Genomic DNA, 14,752 nt, shown 5'->3' on the forward strand with positions numbered 1-14,752 from the left:
CCTATCCGCGCACCTTTTAAGCTGTGGCGGCTCAGGGGTGGAGTTATGAAATTTTTCTACTGTACCATTCATCCTAAGATATCATAACGTCATAGAAAAGGTAAGAAAACTTTAGTCCAAAATTCTCCTTTAATACTGACATTTATCTGTTATTGTGTGTCATGCTTGGTGCCTTGAGATTTTTGTCTGATGGCTGTTGGTACTGATTCTGTGATCTATAAACAAGACATATGACCAGAGAAGACCAAGGATATGCAGCTAGCGGCAGGCGACCACGGCATGACGGGACTTAAGCAGCTCAGCCAACACCAGACACTTCTGAGACTTATCAGTGATCACCCAACACCTAAATGTAAGTTTTCAATTTGTATCTTTTTTTTATTCAACGTGTCCTCATTGTAGCTAATTATGAAGACAATGTATTCCACTGTACATATGGAATAAGTATCCTCCCAGGTACATGCCGGCCATGTCAAATATGCTGGTGACAGCCCCTCCCCACACCTCAACACCAGGTATACTTAAAGAAAGGCTATGTTGATTAATTCATAGTCCCTAATCCCCTGAAGCAAGCCCATTTTATGACCATGCATACACCTCATGGTACACTAGTACCTCAAAGGCATTAAAAGCAAAACTTCAGACCTCCCAAAACAAACTGATCAGGTTACTACTAAACCTCACACCTAGGACTCGCCTAACCCCTGCTCTGTGTGTGTGTGTGTGTGTGTGTGTGTGTGTGTGTGTGTGTGTGTGTGTGTGTGTGTGTGTGTGTGTGTGTGTGTGTGTGTGTGTGTGTGTGTGTGTGTGTGTGTGTGTGTGTGTGTGTGAGAGATCTCCGGCACCGTTGGCCCGGTCGCTGCGAAACTGTGCACACCCACTCCCTGGATGCCAATTCAGAACCTCTGCCCCACATTTTTCACATGGGCCTGTTATAGCGACACCTGGAGGCCGATGTGTGCAAAACCCATTTTTTCCTATTACTCCTACAGCTTTTAACTAAACGTCATGCAAATCGGTACACAGTATCTCTATAGTCATGTGATCAACCCGGATCTCTTCAATTTCCCATATTCCATCCTCATTGGCTAAGGTTGGCTTCCAAAGTTTGCAGGATTGGTGAGTTTTGAACAAACTGCCTCAAATCATGAACGCAGCTTGTCATTTCCATAAAATTGCACACGCACATTCCCACTAGGCCGAGGAAGAAATTCCACTTAAAACTTTTCAAATCAGCCTCATGGTGGCGCTATAACAGGCCGATTTGCATTTTTAACTATAACTGCACCGATCTGCGTGAAACTTTGCACGCACACTCCCTAGAAGCCAAGGAAAAACATCTGCACTGCATTTTTCACATTTGCTTTTTACAGCGCCACCAGGAGGCCGACTTATGTCAAATACATTTTTGGATATTAATCCTCAGATCTTATCCAAACATCACACAAATCTGTACACAGTATCTCTATAGTCATGTGATCAAGACTCATCTGTCCGATATTTCATATTCCATCCTGATTGGCTAAGGTTGGCTTCCAAAGTTTGCAGGATTGGTCCGTTTTGAACAAAATGTCTCAAAGCATGAACGCGGCGTGCGATTTCCCTGAAAATTTGCACGCACATTCCCACTAGGCCGCAGAAGAAATGCCACCCTTTTCACATTGCCCTGTTATAGCGCCACCAGCAGGTCTACTTTAGCAAAACACATTTTTGGAACAAAATGCCTCAAATCATGAATGCATGCACATTCCCACTAGGCAGAGGAAGAAATGCCACCCTTTTCACATTGGCCTATTATAGCGCCACCAGGAGGCCACAATAACCTACCTGACCTGGCGGAGACCTGTGCTCCGAGGAGCACTTTTTCTAGTTATACTATAGGGTGGGATGGCTCAGGGTAGAGGACAGAGTACAGCAACTTGCAATGGGCCTGGTCTTCAATATACTCAAGGGATCATTGAGCCCATGTACCTATCTAACTGCTTCAAGAACGTGAGAGACACATGCAGGCCCAACATCAGAAGGAGCTCCACTGAACTCGTTCAACCCAGATTCGGCACAAACTTGGGGTTAAATTTGTTCTGTTATGCCACCAAAGTGTGGAATGCCCTACCAACACCCATCAAAAAGTGAGACTCCGTACCCTCCTTCAAAACCGCCATAAAGAGCACCTGTCTGCAATTTGCAACTGGTCCTAGACAAGTCTTCTAAGCTTGACACCAGGAATGTATTCAATCAATCAAAATAGCTTGATACCGTAATGTCAATCTTTATAGCAGCAAGTATAAATGTCAAACCACATAACATTGAATTTATTTCATTGTGTTTTCCGCTGTAGATCTTGAAAGTACTCTCTACTGCACATCAAGAGCACAAGGTATCTCTATATGTATATATTAAAATATTGTTTATGTTGACTGTTTTTGTTCATTCGTTTTCTCACATGCATTATCAGGCCAAAAACTAAATATGCTCTAGGCCCTCTTGAAGAAAACGGCACAGGGCTAACAATCTGTAGAGCTGGAAAGTGTTAAACTGTATTTTGTATTCAACATTGGGACCATATTCCTTTACAGCAAAGAGTGAAGACTGCACAAGGTACATTTTAGCCACATTAACCCTATAGTCCCTATTCTGGACACGTCATAATAGACAAACCATCTGTGAAAGTTGCCGATCTATAGCTCACAACATGTCGCGTTGCAACGTGTTGTGAGCTTGTAGATCAGCTATTTTCGGCACAATGGATTTGGTGTTGCAGTGATAGAGACACACGGGGACTACAAATTTCACGCCCACTTTTGAGACAGCGCCGCTACTCGAGGTCCGTTAGAACGATGAACTGCAGCTGCCAATGCATTCCCTATGAGAGGATATGAAAGTTAGCCTACTTTTAAAATTATCCTGCATTAACTGAAGAGGATATTGATTTAAATAAAAATATGTTTCCAAATGTATGGAGTGTCTTTGTCAACATATCTTCTTGTTTTCTTAATAGTTGATGTGTTTCACATTTAATTTGCCACTTTAACGAGTTACCCATAATGCTAACACAGCAGAGGGTAGACAGCAGACGGGCATTTCAGTGACATCACTGTCTTTACCAGCGCCGAGCGCCGACCAGTGGCGTACCCACTGTCAGGAGAGGCGGTCGCCTGCCCAACTAAGACCTCGCCTCCCCTAAAAAAAAAAGAAAACCAGAAAACGTGTCATTGCGTGCTTAATGTCCTCAAAGTCACGCATCCAACAAGCTTTGAACTGAGCAGATTGGACCTTCTGTTCCAGAGATAATGACCAAAAGCCACTTTCGTCAGTTTTCTGGGTATTGAAAACCTCAAGGGATGCGTCCTGTGATTGTGTGATCGTCCGTGGATCTCCGATGCTAGCGGTTTTGACATACTGATGGAGTATATTATAGTATATTGTGGGTAGTATATCGAGATGAAAGATATGGGACATTAAAAAGGACAAATTAAACAAATGGGACAGATTATTAGAACACAAAAAAAATCGCTACAGCCTCAGTAGTTAACCAGTGAAATGACGGTATTTTACAATGCCTCTCATAGAGATTGCATTGAGAGCTGCAGTTCATCGTTCTAACGGACCCCGAGTGTCAAAAGTGGGCGTGGATTTATAGGCCTTCCGCTTCCGGCCGTGTGTCTCTATGGCATCGAAGAGATGCAAGGCTTTAAAGGGATATTTCACTTTAAAAAAAACTTTTGGTCATTTTATCGTCTATTCAGGCTTTTGAGAGCCCCCCAGACCATTTTTAAGTTGCTTGATTTAGTATTTAGATATTTGATATTCATTTTATCAGACACGCCCCCTTCCCATAGGGCCGTGTTTTTTCGATTACTTTTTTCATTTATTTTATTACATTTTTTAATGTATTACATTTTTTTTAAAATAAATGAAAAAAGTAATCAAAAAAACACGGCCCCCTCATGTATTAGGAGGGCAGGGTGAGTCACCAGAACCAAGGACGGGTGTTTTTGATGAATCTAACGGGTTAAAAATGAAGTTTGAAGTTATAATGGGTTTGTATAGGAAGGGGGCGTGTCTGATAAAATGAATATCAAATATCTAAATACTGAATCAAGCGACTTATAAACGGTCTGGGGGGCTCACTAAAGCCTGAGTAGACGATAAAATGAGCAAAAGTTTTTTTTAAAGTGAAATATCCCTTTAACTAACACTATATTGGTGTATATCAGTGGTTCTCAACCTGTGGGTCGGGATCCCCAGGGGGGTCCCCACATGATTTTGGGGGGGACCATTACTGCATCAAACTATACCATAAACGGGTAAAACATTGGCCAAATTGTCAAATAGCCTAATATAACAAAATTGTGAAAATAGCCGATCTACAAGCTCACAACGCCTCGCAACGCGAGGCATTGTGAGCTTGTAGATCTGCTATTTTCACAATATTTATCTGTGGAACCGAGTCAAACTAAATTGAATGCCTCAACTCCTTACATTCCAAGTGCTTATCAGGGTGAGGGGGTCCCCAGTTCAAATATGATCATTTTGGGGGGTCACGGCCTGAAAAGGTTGAGAACCAGTAGTGTATATATAACACCATATTGGGAGGCTTCCACGACGAGGTGGTCATATTAATGCTCTTCTCCTTAAACGGGAGAATGGCGAAAGCCTGAAACGTCACAGCAGCACTCGGGTGCAATGAAGCACTTTGCAACAGGAGCCCACAGTGTGCAAGCCTTTTTTGTTTTACAACATGGGAAGAGCGCCTTAAGGAAGACAGCCACTGGGGCGCCCGCTGGCCTAGTGGTCCTTTGCTGTGTGTCACCCCCCATCTCTCTCCCCGTTTCCTGTCAGTCTACTTTCCTATCAATAAAGGCAGAAAAAGCCCCCAAAAATATCTTAAAAAGAAAGACAGCCATCCATTCTGTCAGTGGAAGAGTTATCTGTTGATTGCTTCTTCACGGTGTACACATGTGATTGATAAGATGTATAGTCATGAAGGATTTTTTTTCCTTGTCTGTACTACGCAACATCTACAGTATATTTGCTGTTGATGTTTTTTTGTTTGTTTGTTTTTTCATTGCAGAAGCCATTGGGACTACATGTACATGCTACAAAGCATCAAGTCAACAGCGCCATGACCGATCACTTCAAACAGGCTTCAGGTCGAAAGTGTGGTGGGGGCTAAAGAAACGGACTGCAATCAACAACAGAATGAAGTGGTCTTCTTGTCTTTGTGGGCTCCTCAGCTTTATCATATCGTCAGCGTGAAACGGAAACCTTGCATGTCTAAAACTGTTTCGTTTTCAGGAAATGGGGAAAAAGAACCTGTGTTCCAATGTAGTATTTAGTCACAAGCTCTTTTCATTGGTTAAATATTTTTTAAACCCACAGACACACTTGACCACTTTCGCTTTAATTTTTTTTTTTTAATGGCAGATCTATAAGCTCACATTCTGTCGCTATGCGTTGTGAGCTTGTGGATTCACTGTTTTTGCTACTTAAACTCATGGTTCAAGGTTGTTTTATGTTGTTACATCTTGTGCACAGGTAGATGGACTGCATTTATGCATTTAACGCCTTTATAGTCTTTCCGGTCCTTCAAATCGCTGTACGATGTACTTCACATTCACCCATTCACACACCGATGGCGGAGGAAACCATGCAAGGCACCAACCGACTATCGGAAGCAGTAGGGGTTCAGTGTCTCGCTCAAGGACACTTATGATACTTAGCCAGCTTCCTTCCTCTTGTATGTCAAAGTAGGGCATTCATTTACTAAATATTCTAAAATAATAGTCTGCAGTCTCTGCACACTATGGCTTGCAGGGCACCCAGTTAAAAGCTTTATTGGGTATATCAGAGGTCTTCAACATTTTTCAGGCCAAGGACCCCTTAGCTGAGAGAGAGATGGAGCAGGGACCCCCCGCTACATACTGGATTCATGTTAAATGTGTGTTTTCAGACATTTAACCACTTAAAACCCTCAATACTTTGTAAGCTTGAGCTTTGACCTGCTCTTTTTTTCCCTGTACACAAAACCTCATTGCCGAAAATAGCAGATCTACAAGCTCGTATGCTATTTTCGGCTAATGTTCCACCCAGAATAGGGATGCAAGGGTTCAAGTGGTTAATGTAAAAAATGAGGAAAAAAATCCATATCACACAAAGATTTGGCGGCCCCCCTTCAGTATCTCTGAGGGGTCCTAGGGGTCCCGGAGCCCCTGTTGAAGACCCCTGGTGTATATCATACAATAAAGCTTTTGACTGGGATCCCTGCAAGCCACAATGCAGACTATTTTAAAATTGCCTGTAATTTTTGACATTTGTGACATTCTGCATAATGAGTTTGGTACTTTAAGTAGAATCAGAATCAGAATCAGTTTTATTGTCACATCACAGGTTTACAAGGTAAAAAAGTGGGTGAAATTCTTTTTTGTACATCGTTCAAAAACATTGGCCAAAATTGGCCAATATGGTGTTAAGTACATTTTAATGCCAATACTTTTGTACTTTTACTCAAGTACATTTTGAATTCCGGACTTTTACTTGTAACAGAGTACTATATTGCAGTATTGATACTTTTACTTAAATAAAAAATGTGAGTAGGCCTACTCTTTCCACCACTGGTGTTGTGACACTGCACTTTTTGGACTTTTTATATACTGCTCTGTATATTATGATTATATTTGCACTGAAAATAACAGACTACATAAAGAAAAAGGTTTTGTACAAAGCTTTGCTAAATGTTTCTTTGTTGAAACAGGGAAAGGGGTATTGTGAATGAAGTAGAATTTTGCAGAACAATTTTAAAATGTATAGTAAGAAAATGTGTCATTTCTATGCAGTGGTAGGCTAAACAATGGAAAACTATTACTGTTAAACTAACTTATATTTAAATATCCAGTAAGAGACCAAAGACATTTTAATTTATATTTATCATATGAAAGGCTTCCATTACCAGGTACAGCAGGTAAGGACTTTTTCTAATAAATGATTTATTCATTTTAGATTTTTGGAAAATATTAACCATCATAAAACAATGTTTGCACATGTAGAGTAGTGTAGAATAAGTGTAGAATGGACAGCGTGAGAAGAGAGGATAAAGAGAGGACAAGGAGAGAATGAGGAGAGGGTGAAGGGAGGATAAGCCTCCAACCGTCGGAATTAAGATCGCACAGAGAGAGCAGCGATGTCGGCGCAAAAGCGGCCAGCGACGTCGCGGAGACATCTTCCCAGTGAGCAAACGCTCCCCACGCGACATAGCCCCTACAATGCTACAGAGGGATGTAGGCATAGGCACTACATCGGCGCTATGTCGCTGTGCTGTCTGGGAGGGTTTACCAGGCTAGATCATCAAAGCCTTTTAAGTCGATCGCGGGGTGGGCCCGGTGGCAGACGGGCAGCCATCGACAATACACAGAATTTGTGTAGTGTAGACTAGACTAGTGTGTCCCAGAGTGTAGAAGAGAGAGTAACGTCACGCTTTGATCTCGCCGCAAAGCGGGCTGCCAGGGATTATAGTTCCAAACATTGGAACTATCTCATTGAGATAGACAGAGCACTTCCGCATTCCATTCTTACAATGGGAGTCAACGCTAGCGTCATAACTCTCTTTATGGCTCTGGTGCGTCCAAGGCAGTGTTGCCAAGTCTGCTTATTATAAGCTACTTTCGGCTTGTTTTTCTGTAAAGTCGCTTGAATATATTGGGGGTCCTTGACATGAAAATGTTTGTGAACCACTGCTCTAAAACAACATTCAACAATAAAGTTTGACTGAACTGCCCTAGTCGCTTATTTTGGACTTCTTTTCATAGACCTGGTTGCTTGTTTCTCTCACAAAATCTGGCAACGCTGGTCCAAGGGAAGCCATGCGTTGTTGTTTTCCTGCACATTCCGCACACACATAATTCAACTTGCGGGTCACGCTCAAGAAATAACAAGCGCAGTCTTGTGACATGCAAGCCTTTTCAGTGGTGGAGAACGCTGGATTTAAATCTTCAAACAGTGTTCTACAACGTTACAAAGTGCCATCGCAGCAGATCGCATTTGAGCACAAGCAGTGGTGGAAGTCAGTGGTACTGAGATATTTTACTTAAGTAAAAGTAGCAATACCACAATGTAGAAATACTTTTTAGGCCTGTGTTCAAAATGTTACTTGAGTAAAAGTACAAAAGTATTGGCATCAAAATATAATTAAAGTACCAAAAGTAAAAGTACAAATGTTTGAAAATATCAGATCTACGAGCTCACAACGCGTGGTGATGAGACATGTGACTGATGTGAGCTTGTAGATCAGCTATTTTCAGATAGTTATAAAATAGGGCTAAAGTGGTTAATGTATGATTTATAATAATACATTTAAATTTATATCTGCAAAGTAACTTGTAACTAAAGTTTTGAAATAATCGTAATGGAGTAAAAATATTGAATATTGGATATACTCCAGTAAAGTAAAAATACCTCAAAAGTTTACAGTACTTGAGTAAATGTACTTAGTGACTTTACACCACTGAGCACAAGTGTGTTGCCTGTGATGTATGAGAAATTAAGGCAAGAGTTACTAAAGGGCTGAGTCATGTAGAATTGATGGACTGCCTTAACTAGAATGGTCCTCCTCAGAGCGCAGATCTCCACCAATCTCCGCCAGGCCGGGTTGTCTACCCAAGGCCCGCAAACTGGAAGTCAGTCATAGCCACTTGGAATGGGAAAAATCGTAAATTTTCAAAGAATGTTAACTAATCTTCTTAAAGAAGAATCTGAAAATTTCAATGAGCACTGGCACTGACTCTGCATATGGAGGTTTGATACTTCATGCAGACGTTAGGTGGCTCAGTCGGGGCAACGTGCTGCAGCGTTTTCTGGATTTACTGCCAGAGATCATTTTTCTGAAGTCGAGGGACGAGGAGTATGAGCAGATCATTGATGTCTGACGATGCTTGGTTATTGGACTTGGGTTTTCTTACGGACCTGACAGCAAAACTAAACAACCTTAACCGAGAATTGCAAGGGAAGGACAGAGGCATTGGTCAAATGATCAGTGCAGTCAACGCATTCAAAAGGAAGCTCGATTGGTGGAGCTCTCAGATAAAACGTGTAAGGCTGACACACTTCCCAAATCTTGAGAAGGTGTCACAAAACCTCACAGACAACTGCTTTTCATCCCGAACAATTCTGTGCCCAATTCAACAAACTGAAATCAGAATTTTCCGTAGATTTGTTGAGGTACAAGGCATGAGTTAAGTAGCTGTTTTTGTATCAAACCCTTTCCTCATAATTGACATTGAACAGCCGTCAGTTAAAATGCAGGATGTGTTTGCATTAACTACAGGTGTTGAAATGGAGATTTTTTAACTACTAACTGACTACCAACTGGAGGGCAGAGCTAGAAACCTGGACTTTTGGTCACTAGTGAAGTATCCCCTGATTGTGTATTGTGCACCTAAGCTGCATGCCTACTTAAAATAATAAAATACAAGTTTAGAACACGTATGACTGACTCACATCTTATTGACTGGCATTCACTAAGTATCAACCAGATTTCAAATGGCTTGCAGATAATGTGCAGTCACAGAAGTCTCATTAAAGGTGGGCTGATCCTGAGAGTATTGTATCTGTCACCATATCTGTGCAAATATATGGTCATGGATGCATTTTTGTCATTTGAACAGAATATCTGTAAATGTGAAAATCCAGAGAAATTGAGAACTGAGAAACTAAATATTGTGCATTGAAGAGAAGAAATCTGTAAAAGCAATTTATTTCATGTCCTTTGTGTTTTGTTTTATTTAAAAAATAACTCAACAAAGAAGTTTATTTGTATTTTTGTCCTAATATTTATATTTCTAATACGTTTTTCTTAATAGTTAGGCATTGATTATATAACTATCATCTTTATTCTTATTTAAACTACTAGTCTTTGTGTGGATGTATGCACATGCATTGAGCCTGTCAGAAATAGCAATCGTGACAAGTGTTTTTTTTTAAACATAATAAACATAAAATATTATGTTAGTGGTAGATCTTGGCTTACTATTGGAAATAAAATGTGCTCTTGGGCTTGAAAAGGTTGGTTACCACTGCTATAGTCTACAGTGGTGCCAGAGCCTTCAGTGTATGTCCTGCTGGGTATACAGTGTGTAACCTAGGCTTAACGTACGAAATGAGACATTTTAGTCTATTAATTAGTCATTAGGTGTGTTTTGATTACATACCATTGTGTATTTAACCCATTAAGACCCATGTGCACCTGGTCCATGGCTCACTAATATTTATTTATGTATTATTTAAATAACAAAGGAGAAACTAATGCAGAGGAAACAGATCTATTAGTGTGCTAAAGGAAAATGTGTGACCATCTACAGGAGCAGAATAATGTGACAAGAGGCTGCCGGTGGCTGGTTAGAGTTGTGTTCGGTTGTCTTCTCCTTGCCTGAGAGACTGCACGTCTTAAATCCACGTCTTAGGTGATAATTAGGTGATAACGCCACCATATAATGCGCAATCCCTTTTATGCAAGGTGTGCTGAGCGTAAACATTTAAGTAATAAGACTTGCCAGCATATTTTAGGCATGGTGGAGTGTTCATATGTTAAGGCAAACGCAATATGGTATCTGCTATTATGTACCTTAACTTAAAAAGACTCACCACATACCACCAAGACGTGGTCAGACCACGTCAAAAAGACATGTTATGTTGTAAAGACACCAGCAGTTTAACTAAGCAGTACTCATTCATTTCTAAACCGATTCTTAAAAAAAATAATTCTCTATTAGCTGTGAAGTGTCTTCTTTCATGTGTATCAGTCATGATTGTCTCTCCATCAAACAATATCAAGCTAAAAGGAAACATCGGCTCGTCCTTTTTCTCTCCATCACGCCACTCTCCATTCCAAAATGGAATAGAAGAACACTCGTCCTAAAACACCCAAGTCCCGGGTCTAATCCGGCGGCCTCGGTCCTCCAAACAAATGGGGCGAATGTGTTTTGGGACGAGCGTTCCGGTTTCCACCGGAAAACTAAATTAATAAACTTAAATTAATTAATGAATCTCCTCCTGGAGGGCCCCCTTGTGTGGAAGTCCCGTGTATGGGTTGTCATAACCCAGCAACCCTAGGCAAATTACACTACTGCTTGGAGATCAGATATTTTGGCCAACAGTAGCTTGTCTCTTTGGTCCTTTCAATGTGAGCTTTGCTCTCACCGCTTAACGCACGGTTGACGCACCACTTGATCTAAAGAGAATGGCAGCGTGTACTCTGATTGGATTGATTAAAGTAACGCCCAAACACACCCATGACTAATTCAGGGCTGTTTTACCTCATAGCACCTTGGTGCAGTGTGCAGATTACCACACCCATAATAGCAACATTGCATTGGTCACGCCTCCACTTCTTAAATTAATGAATAACACCAGGTCTTACCTAAGACGTCCTTATAGGGCCCTCAGTGTCTTGTTCAAACACACTTTAAAGTTTCTGGTTCCCAAACTATGACTTTCATATATTTAAATGTCTTTGTCTGTCTGTCTGTCTGTCTGTCTGTCTGTCTGTCTGTCTGTCTGTCTGTCTGTCTGTCTGTCTGTCTGTCTGTCTGTCTGTCTGTCTGTCTGTCTGTCTGTCTGTCTGTCTGTCTGTCTGTCTGTCTGTCTGTCTGTCTGTCTGTCTGTCTCTCTCTCTCTCTCTCTCTCTCTCTCTCTCTCTCTCTCTCTCTCTCTCTCTCTCTCTCTCTCTCTCTCTCCAGTGGTTTCCATGGTGATAGTCTCAGCAGAAGTTCAGAACAGTGGTGATGTTCAGAGAGGTAAGACTGTCTGTCCATCAGATGATCAAATAATATATAAACATTTCAGAACTGTAACAACACATAGTACAGTTTTAATGATAACATCCAGAACATTAAATCATCTTTCTTCTCTCTCTCTGCTCCACAGTCTCTCTCACATTCAGTCCAGACAGAACTAAATTCTTTAAATATGAGTCTGTCATTCTGAGCTGTGAGGACAGACTGTCTGACTCTACTGTATGGAGAGTGAAGAGAACCAACGCCAGAACCATCACCTCACAGTGTGGAGATGATGGAGTTCACTGGGGGAAGATGAAGAACACAGGATGTCATGTCAAGACCATGCAACCTTCAGTAGACACAGGAGTTTACTGGTGTGAGTCTCCAGAGGGAAAGAGTGACTCTGTTCAACTCACTGTGACTGGTACGATCAATACAACATCAATACAGTGTTCTGTTAAAGAGTCTTTCCTGATAAACCATCATGTTGGGATGATACAGTTCAGACTGATGTAATAAATGTTTTTATTCTGATCATTTATCATTGTTTAGATGGAGCTGTGATCCTGGTCAGCCCTGTACTTCCTGTGATGGCAGGAAGTGATGTCACTCTGCACTGCCTGTCCAAACCATCCTCTGAGCGTCCAGCTGGTTTCTATAAAGATGGATTCCTCCTCAGCACTCAGTCTACAGGACAGATGACCATCCACACTGTTTACAAGTCTGATGAAGGAATGTACAAGTGTCTCATCTCTGACCGTGGAGAGTCACCAGAGAGCAGGATGGATGTGAGAGGTACAAACACACACTTTATATAAGGACTGAGAGGCTGTGCTGATTGGCCAGCTGCTGTATAATTGTCAAGGTGAGGTCATTAATGCTCATTATAACACGGTCACTGCAACCACTCCTATTGCCCATAGGTTTTGAAGCCAGTAGCATTATATTTAGATTTACAGATGAAGTGTGATCCATGGCAGGTTATTACAGGCAGGGATGCTAAATGCTTACATTGTTCTGCTCAGAATTCATTTCAGTTTAATTTACATTCACACATGTCCTCTCCTCACCCCTGAAGTAACCTGACTCAGGCAGCGTCAGGTTACCCCTGAAGACCCTCTTTATGAATACATAACGCTTTGTTAAACTAATGATTCATAATAATAATAATAACTCGAAAATGTGCTCCTCGGAGCACAAGTCTCCGCCAGCAGACCCGTGCTATTTTAATAGCACGGGTCGTCTTGGTAGAACGGGTCGTCTTGGTAGAATGCGCGTGGTTTTTGGTGTTCTATAGGGGCGACTGAATATGTAGTGTCTGCATCTAAAAAATGTTCTTCTTGAAGCAATGTGTCATATGGGAGTCCTCGTAATTGACTGGTTTGTTCAAATGCTTGTCTGTCTTCTTCATCTTCATTGTCTTGAACAGTTTCAGCAGTTGATTGGTGTGTTTGATCTATGTCAGTTTTCTCTAGTGCTACATAATGTATTTGATCAAGGTGGCCAATTGTTACAGTATTAAGACTTCGGCCTTGTTGTGGGATCAATTCAACTCTATAGTCCTCTTCTGTGTTACTGTTGTAGATGAGTATGCTTTCTTAGCTTTGGCCTTCTGCGCCTTTGCTTGACCAATGTTAGGTGTTCTCAGAGGGACACACACACGCACTGGAAGGTACTGTTCCAATCAAGACTGATTGATCCTGTCTTACCTCACTTCAAAAATGCAAACGGCTTTTTGAAGTGACACACCTATTTATAGGATTTTATTTCGTCATGCGTCCCTCTAGCCAATCAAAGGCATTGGTGTCAACATATTGACACGTGTCACGTGGAGCTTGACCAATGTTAGCTTGGCTAGCTAGGGGCCATGCTCACACACGGCGGGACGAAGCGAAAACATACTCTCCACCTACGGCGGAGACAATAATAATAATAATAATAATAATAATAATAATAATAATAATAATAATAATAATATGGATGATATGTGATGAACACATTATCACCCGGGAACCCGGGAATCGTTGTCTAAGTTTGTATCAGTCTGTTATGAAGGACTGTTAGGATAAATGTAGATGACAACTAATCTCTCTCTCTCTCTCTCTCTCTCTCTCTCTCTCTCTCTCTCTCTCTCTCTCTCTCTCTCTCTCTCTCTCTCTCTCTCTCTCTCTCTCTCTCTCTCTCTCTCTCTCTCTCTCTCTCTCTCTCTCTCTCTCTCTCTCTCTCTCTCTCTTTCTCCAGCCTCCAAAGACAAGGACCAACCAGACCCTCCCTCCTCCTCTCTGCCTCCCCCTCTCTCCCCCCCTCCCCCTCCCCCTCTCTCTCTCCCTCCATATGTCTATCCTGTGATGTTGTCTGGAGTCTCCATGGTTCTGCTGATCCTGGGTCTGTGTCTGTGGAAGAAATACAGAGGTATACAAAATATATAATATATACTAAATAAATCTATAAAAACCCGCCAGGCCAGGTTGCCTACCCAGGGCTGTGTTGCTGCCAATCGGAGTCTGCGTTCATGATTTGTGGCATTTTGTGCAAAATGGGCTCCTCCTGAAAACTTTGAAAGCCTGAATATTGTTATCCTCATAGCATTATTGCCTAAGTCATATTTTATCTGCCTTTATTTATATCTGTCTAACTCTACTCTCCTAACACTGCTGATTCACCCTGTCTTGTTGCCTATGTCCTCAGTCCATCAGAATGCTTGTTACATTAAAAAATCACTTATCTCTTTGATTTAGGCAGAAAGTGATTTTGGAATGTAACAAGCAGCAGAGTATCTCTGCTGCCAGGATGGGTTGCCTATGTTGATCACATGACTTCAGAGATAATGTGTACCGAGTTTTGGACAAAAGTTGTAGCAGTTATAAAAAAAGTGTTTTGAACGTAGTAAAATGTTGTAAAATATGGTTACACATATGTCTGGAGCATTGCTATGACGATAACTTGGCATAGCAATTATGAAGGATTAAAGATGTACATATAAC

General features: G+C 41.4%; 1 long non-coding RNA gene across 1 annotated transcript; it reads left to right on the top strand.

Annotated features, from left to right (window-relative positions):
* The first annotated feature begins 215 nt into the window (after positions 1–215).
* On the top strand, positions 216–6,400 carry LOC308097097. Its single transcript, XR_013934182.1, has 3 exons — positions 216–352; positions 2,339–2,377; positions 5,075–6,400. It is a non-coding gene; the product is annotated as an uncharacterized lncRNA (long non-coding RNA).
* Positions 6,401–14,752: the final 8,352 nt, after the last annotated feature.

The sequence above is a fragment of the Gymnoscopelus braueri genome, assembly GCF_963280865.1.
Source record: "Gymnoscopelus braueri genome assembly, chromosome: 12".
NCBI classification, from domain to species: domain Eukaryota; kingdom Metazoa; phylum Chordata; class Actinopteri; order Myctophiformes; family Myctophidae; genus Gymnoscopelus; species Gymnoscopelus braueri.